We start from the raw sequence: 7437 nt of genomic DNA, 5'->3' as shown, positions 1-7437 counted from the left end.
GAGCCCCATTTTCTCTGTAGCATTTAAGCAGTTTTTGAACTCCAGTTTTGGAACCTCCTGTTTCTTTCACTTATTTTCCTTTGACTTTCTTCTTCAGAAATATCATAAATATTTCCCAAATAATGAATAACCTATACTACACTGTAGGCTCATAGAAACAATACTGAACAGTTGTTTGTATTACATTGGGCCTGGCATCAGAGCATAATTACCGCTTGGCTAGTTATTCAGGCTAACAGTGGAATTTTCCACCCCAAATACAGGTGGACAGTAGTGAAGTGACCCCATGTTTGCGTTCCTGCCAGGCATGATGGGACAGGACTTGCTCAAGAAGAGGTGTAATCAGGGAATTCTATACGCTCAAATAGAGGAAAACCGATGTGCCCGAGCAGCTTACCTGGAAAGTAATGGTGCTGAAACACTAGCCTACCTCTACATCTGTAGATGTCAAAACAACAGGCAGAATGACCAGCATTTGCACTTATTTCTGTATTTAGTTGCAGCTAAAGACACAAAGCATTAACCCACTTCAACCACATTCTGTAGCAATGCCATAACTTTGTCTTAGCATCCATCTGAGAGCAAACCTTAAACCCCAGTTGGCAGGAAACGTTGCCTTTGAGTGTAGAGCATAGTACTAGGCCTTACTTTGTGAGATGATGAAGCTCAAATGACCTGGGGGCCACTATTGAAGTGAACTATTCCACTGGGACCCTCCCAGGTTCCATATTTTTTCCAGATATGAATATGAACCAGTCACTGGACCAGCAAACTGTTTTGTTAGGTTTGCTGCTAGAAAAAACAGCATAGCTAAAACTAGCACAGCTGATCACCAGCAAAACCAGTGTATGGTGTGTTTTGAAGGCTGATTGACCAGATAAACCAGCACCAGACCAGCTTTAGACCTGACATGGAAGGTATGCTGGACTAAGCAGGGTTCAAAAAGGACATTTTGTGAAGAACAAGCTGGCTAGCACTTGCCATCAATTGTAGATGTCTTGCAAATATGATGGTGTGTTATCTGGTTTCAGGCATGCTTTTAGGCCTATAATTAGCGTTCATTGGGCGGAAGACAGGAAATCACAGGACTGACACACAGACCGCACATTCACAAACACAGGGCCAATTTAGCATCTCCAGTTGGCCGGAGCACCTGGAGGAAAACCACGCAGACACGGGGAGAACATGCAAACTCCACACAGAAGGGACTATGGTCGCCCGACCGGGGAATCGAACCCAGGCCCTGCTTGCTATGCGGTGACTGCACTTCTGTTATAATGTTCATTTCTTTTTAATTTCCCACAGCTTACCAGACATCTGTTCGCTAACCCCTTCAGACACTTGAATATCAAAATTAGTGGAAATGCGCATCCCTACCTGTACGATGGCTGTAATGATTGTAATGAACTGTGTAACGTAAAAGTTCCCTGGTGTGTGTTGGTTTAAGGTGCTCTGTTGCTGATTTAGCTGGTCACCCAGTCTGGGTCATGATGGTTGGCCAGCGTCCAAAATGCAACATATGTTGGCTTTGCTAATGACCAGCATACTAGCATCCAAAACACTTGCTAGGCTATGCAGGGTTTTTCAGGCGGTGAGTTCGCCAAATCTAATTTACACAATATCTCCCTGACCCAAAGCGTAGTTGATCAGCCAAGATATGTTAGATGTGTGAAGTTGGCTTCTTTGGCTTTGCACTTGAGATACAAGGCTGATGGAGCTAACTAAGGCTAAAATTCAGGCTTCTACATGGCTGCTAGTACTTCAGCTATGCTATATCCTTTTGTCTGTGTTTATATATAACGGCAGGTCATGTAGTGACAGCAACCACATAATCAAGTCTGTTTAACACTACATAATGTTTCAACTCTCACTTGGCAAGCTTCAATGGCCTATTATTCAGAGTGTGGAGAATCTTATCCTGTTCCTCAACAAATACAGCCTCTCTGAGGTGGTCCACCATCCCTGATATAATTCAGCTGTTAAAGAATGTTCATGTCTACAGATGCTTGAGGTGTGAACAGTCCTTCCTGTACAAATGTCATTATTTGAACTCCAACAGAGATCAGGTTCTGCTTGAATGGACGGAAGAAGAAGCAACATGCATACAATGACACTGGAGCTTTCCCACTCGCAGTTGGTTTACAATGGTGCAAGACCAAACAGGGTTGTGGTGCACATTCCATTACAACAGTATTAGGTTTCCAGTGAGATCCTTGGTTGTGATAAAGGGTAAAAAGGATGGACATTTTCATGTCCAACCTGCATGACAGCCTTAATCAGAGACCTTGGTGGTTCCGTGTAAGTGAAAGACGGTGACCCGTCAGTTTTGGCTGTGGTTCTATCACGGCAAGCTCAGGCACGGCGTGAAAGCAGACACTGCGAGCTCCTGCGTATAAATGCGGAGCTGCTTCACCTCAACGTGCACTGCTTCAGCGCCCAAGCCACAGAGGAATTTGAGGAACATTTGAGGAAGGTTGATGTATCGAGAGAAGATGAGGTTCCTGATGTTTCTGCTGGTCGTCATCATCCTAGTGGGCTTCAATGCTCTTCACTGCAGAGGTACTGCATTCGTTTCTAATCCTACTGATTTATTTCTTATTGCTGAGTACTATAAATGATTTGGTTACTACTAGAAGCGGCTTAGAAAATGGATGGATGGATGGATGGATGGATGGATGGATGGATGGATGGATGGATGGATGGATGGATGGATGGATGGATGGATGGATGAAACTAATATAAGATATGAAAGTGAGACACTTGATACACATAGATGGCTTTTTGTTGTAGATAAGTCCGAGCAGCTACAGTGCTGCGCTAAGGTCTTATGCATGTGGGAGAATTATATATAACGTCATCTGGGCATTAGGCATTTATTTATTTATTTAAAAGAAGAGAGTAAATACAAATAAACCAATGTTGAACTTTGCAGACTGCTACTCGACCCGAGCCCAGCAAGGCCCAGAAAACGTTGGGTTTTTCACAGAAAACATCAAGCCCGGCTGCTGTGCTGTGTGCAAAAGTTTTGGCACCCCTGGTCCAATGATGTTTTGTTCATTTTCTAAAATTGAACACATCCTCTACAATGAAAACATTGTATTTGGTGAATTTAGCATACTGGAAAAAAAAATATAAAATGTGGCCTGCGAATGTTTTGAGTTATTGAATAATTTTTTCCTAAGCTGTACTATGCCTAAAAGTGTGCACTAAAATGTGCAGTAAAAAGTCGAGTTTATTCTCTCTACATAAGATGTGTACATATTTGCACAGCTTATTATATTTGTTTTATATTAGTTTTACATATTGTGAAATGCATAGTGTGAAGAAAAGTTATATAACACATTAAGTGTGCCATAACTTTTGCACAAACCACATCTTAAACAGCCATTGCAGATTAAAGTGTGTAAAGAATGTGTGTATTATATGTATTATAACCTCATTCATGTGTGTTTGTCCTTGCAGATATTACCGACTCTCAGCTGACAGACATGGACAGTAAGTTGACCATCATGGTGTTCATTCCAGGCTGTTTTGAAAGAACATTTTTTTTGTGTGTATAGCAGGCATTTACTCAGATTATATTTACTTAAATTAAATCTTCCTTCAAATATTTTCAATTGATGCTACTTTTATTTATCAAAACCTGTAAATTTGCACAATTCCTAGTTTTTTATCATGGTGGAAATTGCATAAGCAATTGAACTTAAGTATGATATTAACCTAAGTATAAGTATAAAAGTATAATTTTGGAAGTTTTGTATCACAAAAATAAAATAAAAATAAAATAAATGCTTAAGACGGAAAATAAGTGCTGAAATGTAAACTTAGTGTCTACAGCTGACTTTGTCATTTATTTTGTCACTTTCCACTAAAACGAAATTTTACTTAAACTTAAGTCCAAAAAAGGTTTTATGAAAGTGACCACTCTTTTTTACATGCTTTATTAGTTTCAGTGTTCATTATTTTTTAAGATCAACCAAAATCATATCAGTGTGAAATAAAACTAGATAGCATTGATTTTGCTAATCAATGTTTGTGCAAGAACTGATACCACTCATTAGTTACAGCACAAAACAACAAAAACTATGAATTCAGTTATATAAGCATTACTTTTTACTTTTATGTACTTAAGTATGTTAAAATATTGATATTTTACTGACTTTGCCACCTAAATCTATTTTTGTAGTTTTAAGCCCTGGTTTCTATTTCTTTGCACCATTTCTCAGCTGCCCTTCACATTATGTATGAATGAATCAGTAAAAATGATCCAAAATGATTATGAAAAAGTCATGATACACCAACATGCTTGAAAAAAGGGTTTGTTGGAAAATAATTCTCTTTTTTCACAATACAGCACCTCTTAAATCTAGAGTGGCGAGGTCAGCAGATACCATGCCCAAGATGAAGGTCATTTGTTTCTGCAATGGTGAGTAATGTTATAATCTCAATGCAAAGGATGGCAGCTCTTCTTGTAGCCAACCTCAACCACCTAGAAACCACCTGGGATAACATAGCAACCAACATCCTAGCAACCACCTGAAACACTGTAGTAACCACCTAGGTTCACCCTGGCGACTACCTTGGAAACCTAAGCTCCATCTTGACAGCCACGTAGCAGCATCCTAGCAACCACCTGAAGCTATATAGCAACCACCTAGGGTAACCCTGGTGACCACATTGGATATTTTAGCAACTGCTTTGCCACACCCTCGCAACCACATAAAATATCATAGAAATCACCTAGCAACCATCTAAAAATTGCCTCTCAATGCCCTAACAACCATCTGAAACACCATATTGAATACCTAGCATCCACCTTAGATACCATAGCAACTACCTAACAACACCCTAGCAACAACTTTACAACCACTAAAAATACCTTAACAACCATCATCTGCCTAGCAACCCCCTGACAACGCCTAGCAACACAAAGGAATTTCTTAAGCTTAATCTTCAGCATAATTCTCCAAAACTTGGCCCTAACTCTAACCTTAACCTTCGTCTCAAACCAAAACTGAACCCTAAGGGTTTCACCAGATAAGTTGTTAACAATTTAAATATATGTAAATAATCTGTAGAGGATACATAGTATTCCATGTAGGCAAAACCTCATGTTGGTTTTATTAGATACCTCCTTATACTTGAGTGACCTGTCAGCGATCTTTTGACCTGTGGGTGTTTACTGGCCCCATGTCCTTCAGTGTCTGGCCAGTGTCAGTGCTACTACTTTGTTTATCTCAGTTGTGTTTTTCAGTTTTGGTTGCATTTCCCCTGTGATACAGTCAAGTTCCCATCACTGTAAATGAACTGCATCTACTTTTATATTTTATGACTATTTTCCTACTTCCCTTTATCCTTTAGAATTAAACTGGCTGTTTTTCATTACTGCACCTTTAAGACCGATCTATGTAAATTAGCTCTGTTCTAATTGGATCTGTATTTTTCTTTGTTCAAAAAGCTGTTAAAACCAGTGTTAATGCGCAGGACCCAGCTGCCATAGACTGGTTGTATGTAAATACATTGCTTTTCATGACAAAAAACAAATATAATTAATCTATTTTCTAGCTGATTTTCCATATATGGAATGTACTTGGAATTGAACAATACATTTTGAAACTTTAACAATGTTTACACACGATATCAACATGTCTAAAAAGCAAGGGCGATTTGTTTTTTGTGAGATAGAGGCCCTTTTAAGTGATTATTATTTAAAAAGGCTCATAAAAAGGCTGGTAACTTTACAGGAGAAGGAAAAAACCTACTTTAATTTTAATGTAAGTCAATGGAACCAGACATCTTTCCAAGTCATTGTGGGCCATTTCTTTTAGTCCGTTCATCATGAAATTTACACACAATATACAGAGCAACGTGCATTTTCAAATTGTGGCAAAAACTGAAAAACGACAAAAATGGAGATACGAGGTTTTGTTCTGACAGCAGCGATATGCATTATTAGTAGTAGTAGTAATAGTACTAGTAGTAGCCATGCTCCGCCCACAAATATGCTCTTTGTAGCAACTGTTGCTAGGTTGCATATGTTTCATAGAACATTTAGTAAGTTTCTGTAGCTAACAGGTCACTGTTAGAATAGACTGGACGTTTTCTTCGTCATGTAATCGAGCGAACGTTAGCATGTCGGTAAATTGCTTATTGCTATTGTTGCAGTTACTTAATTATAGTTAGCTACAACAACATTGTCTGGCTCAATAGCAGAATTGTAACTTTCTCTTTCAGTAATAAGATTTTTCCCAATATTCGGTAAAGCTTGTCTATTCTAGCAAAGATTGTTGTTTAATAGCATGTTTGTGGGTAACTGACCTGTATTCTTTTAAGCTACTAACTAAATGTTAGCATAAATTCTGTTTTTGTTAAAAAAAAAAGTATATCTATAATGCACTATACTCGCAATATTTCAAATTAAATTCAGGGGCACATTCGGGCCTTCTAGAAGGCCTAACTATTTCTGGAAAATATAAATGATGTCTGTAATTTTTTAGTTTCATTTTAGGTTATGGTATGGTAACGTTTACCCGTAAGAAAGAAGACACACAGCTTATCTACAAGTTGTCTTGCTTTATTAAATAGCTGTAGTCAGCCTCGCTGTACTCAGTTCATTCAAGCTACATACCGCTGATGTCGAAAGGAAACCTCTCCAAAATTGTAACTTTACAAGAGAAGGAAAAAACCGACTTTACTTTTAATGGAAGTCAATGGAACCAGAATTTTTTCCAAGCCATTTTGGGTAATTTCTTTTAGTCCATTCGTCATGAAATTTACATACAACGTAAAGGGTAACAGGTCATTTCAAATTGTGTCAAAAACTGAAAAACGTCAAAAATGGAAATATGAGGTTTTGGTCCAACAACAGCGAAATATTAATGTCTGCTACGAGCTTCAAATGACCACGTTTAATAAACAGCGGCTAAAAATGTTCATGTGGAAGATTCTAATCTAATCTAAAATTTCACGATTCATACATCCAAGAAACAACAATAAACTAAAAACAAAAAGCAAACAACAACGAAGGAAAAGAGAGAAAAAAAAGTATATATATTGGGTTGCAAATAAAATTGAAAAGCTTCAAAGTATCAATGGATTCATAAAATTTCTTATTTTTCATCCGTCGAGAATTTGTCACGGTATGTATATAGGTATACAGGCCTGAGTGAATAAATGGTATATAAATGGTATGATGGTATATTTTTAGCCAATTTCATTTTGTGTATATAATATTTACCTAAAATTCTAAGTAAATTTATTAGAAATGTTTCTTTAGGGTTAAATAAGGGGTCATTAAAAATGTATAATACATATTGGCCTTTGAAAGGAATTTCCTTACCAAATCTTCTCTCTTCAAATCTAAATCAGTCCAAAAAGAACACAGTAAAAAAATAAGTGTTCAGTGGATTCAGTAGTTCCTTTACAGAAAACACACGC

This window comes from Pygocentrus nattereri, chromosome 3 (genome assembly GCF_015220715.1).
Source record: "Pygocentrus nattereri isolate fPygNat1 chromosome 3, fPygNat1.pri, whole genome shotgun sequence".
Lineage (NCBI taxonomy): Eukaryota > Metazoa > Chordata > Actinopteri > Characiformes > Serrasalmidae > Pygocentrus > Pygocentrus nattereri.
Note: the sequence above shows the minus strand (reverse complement) of the source record.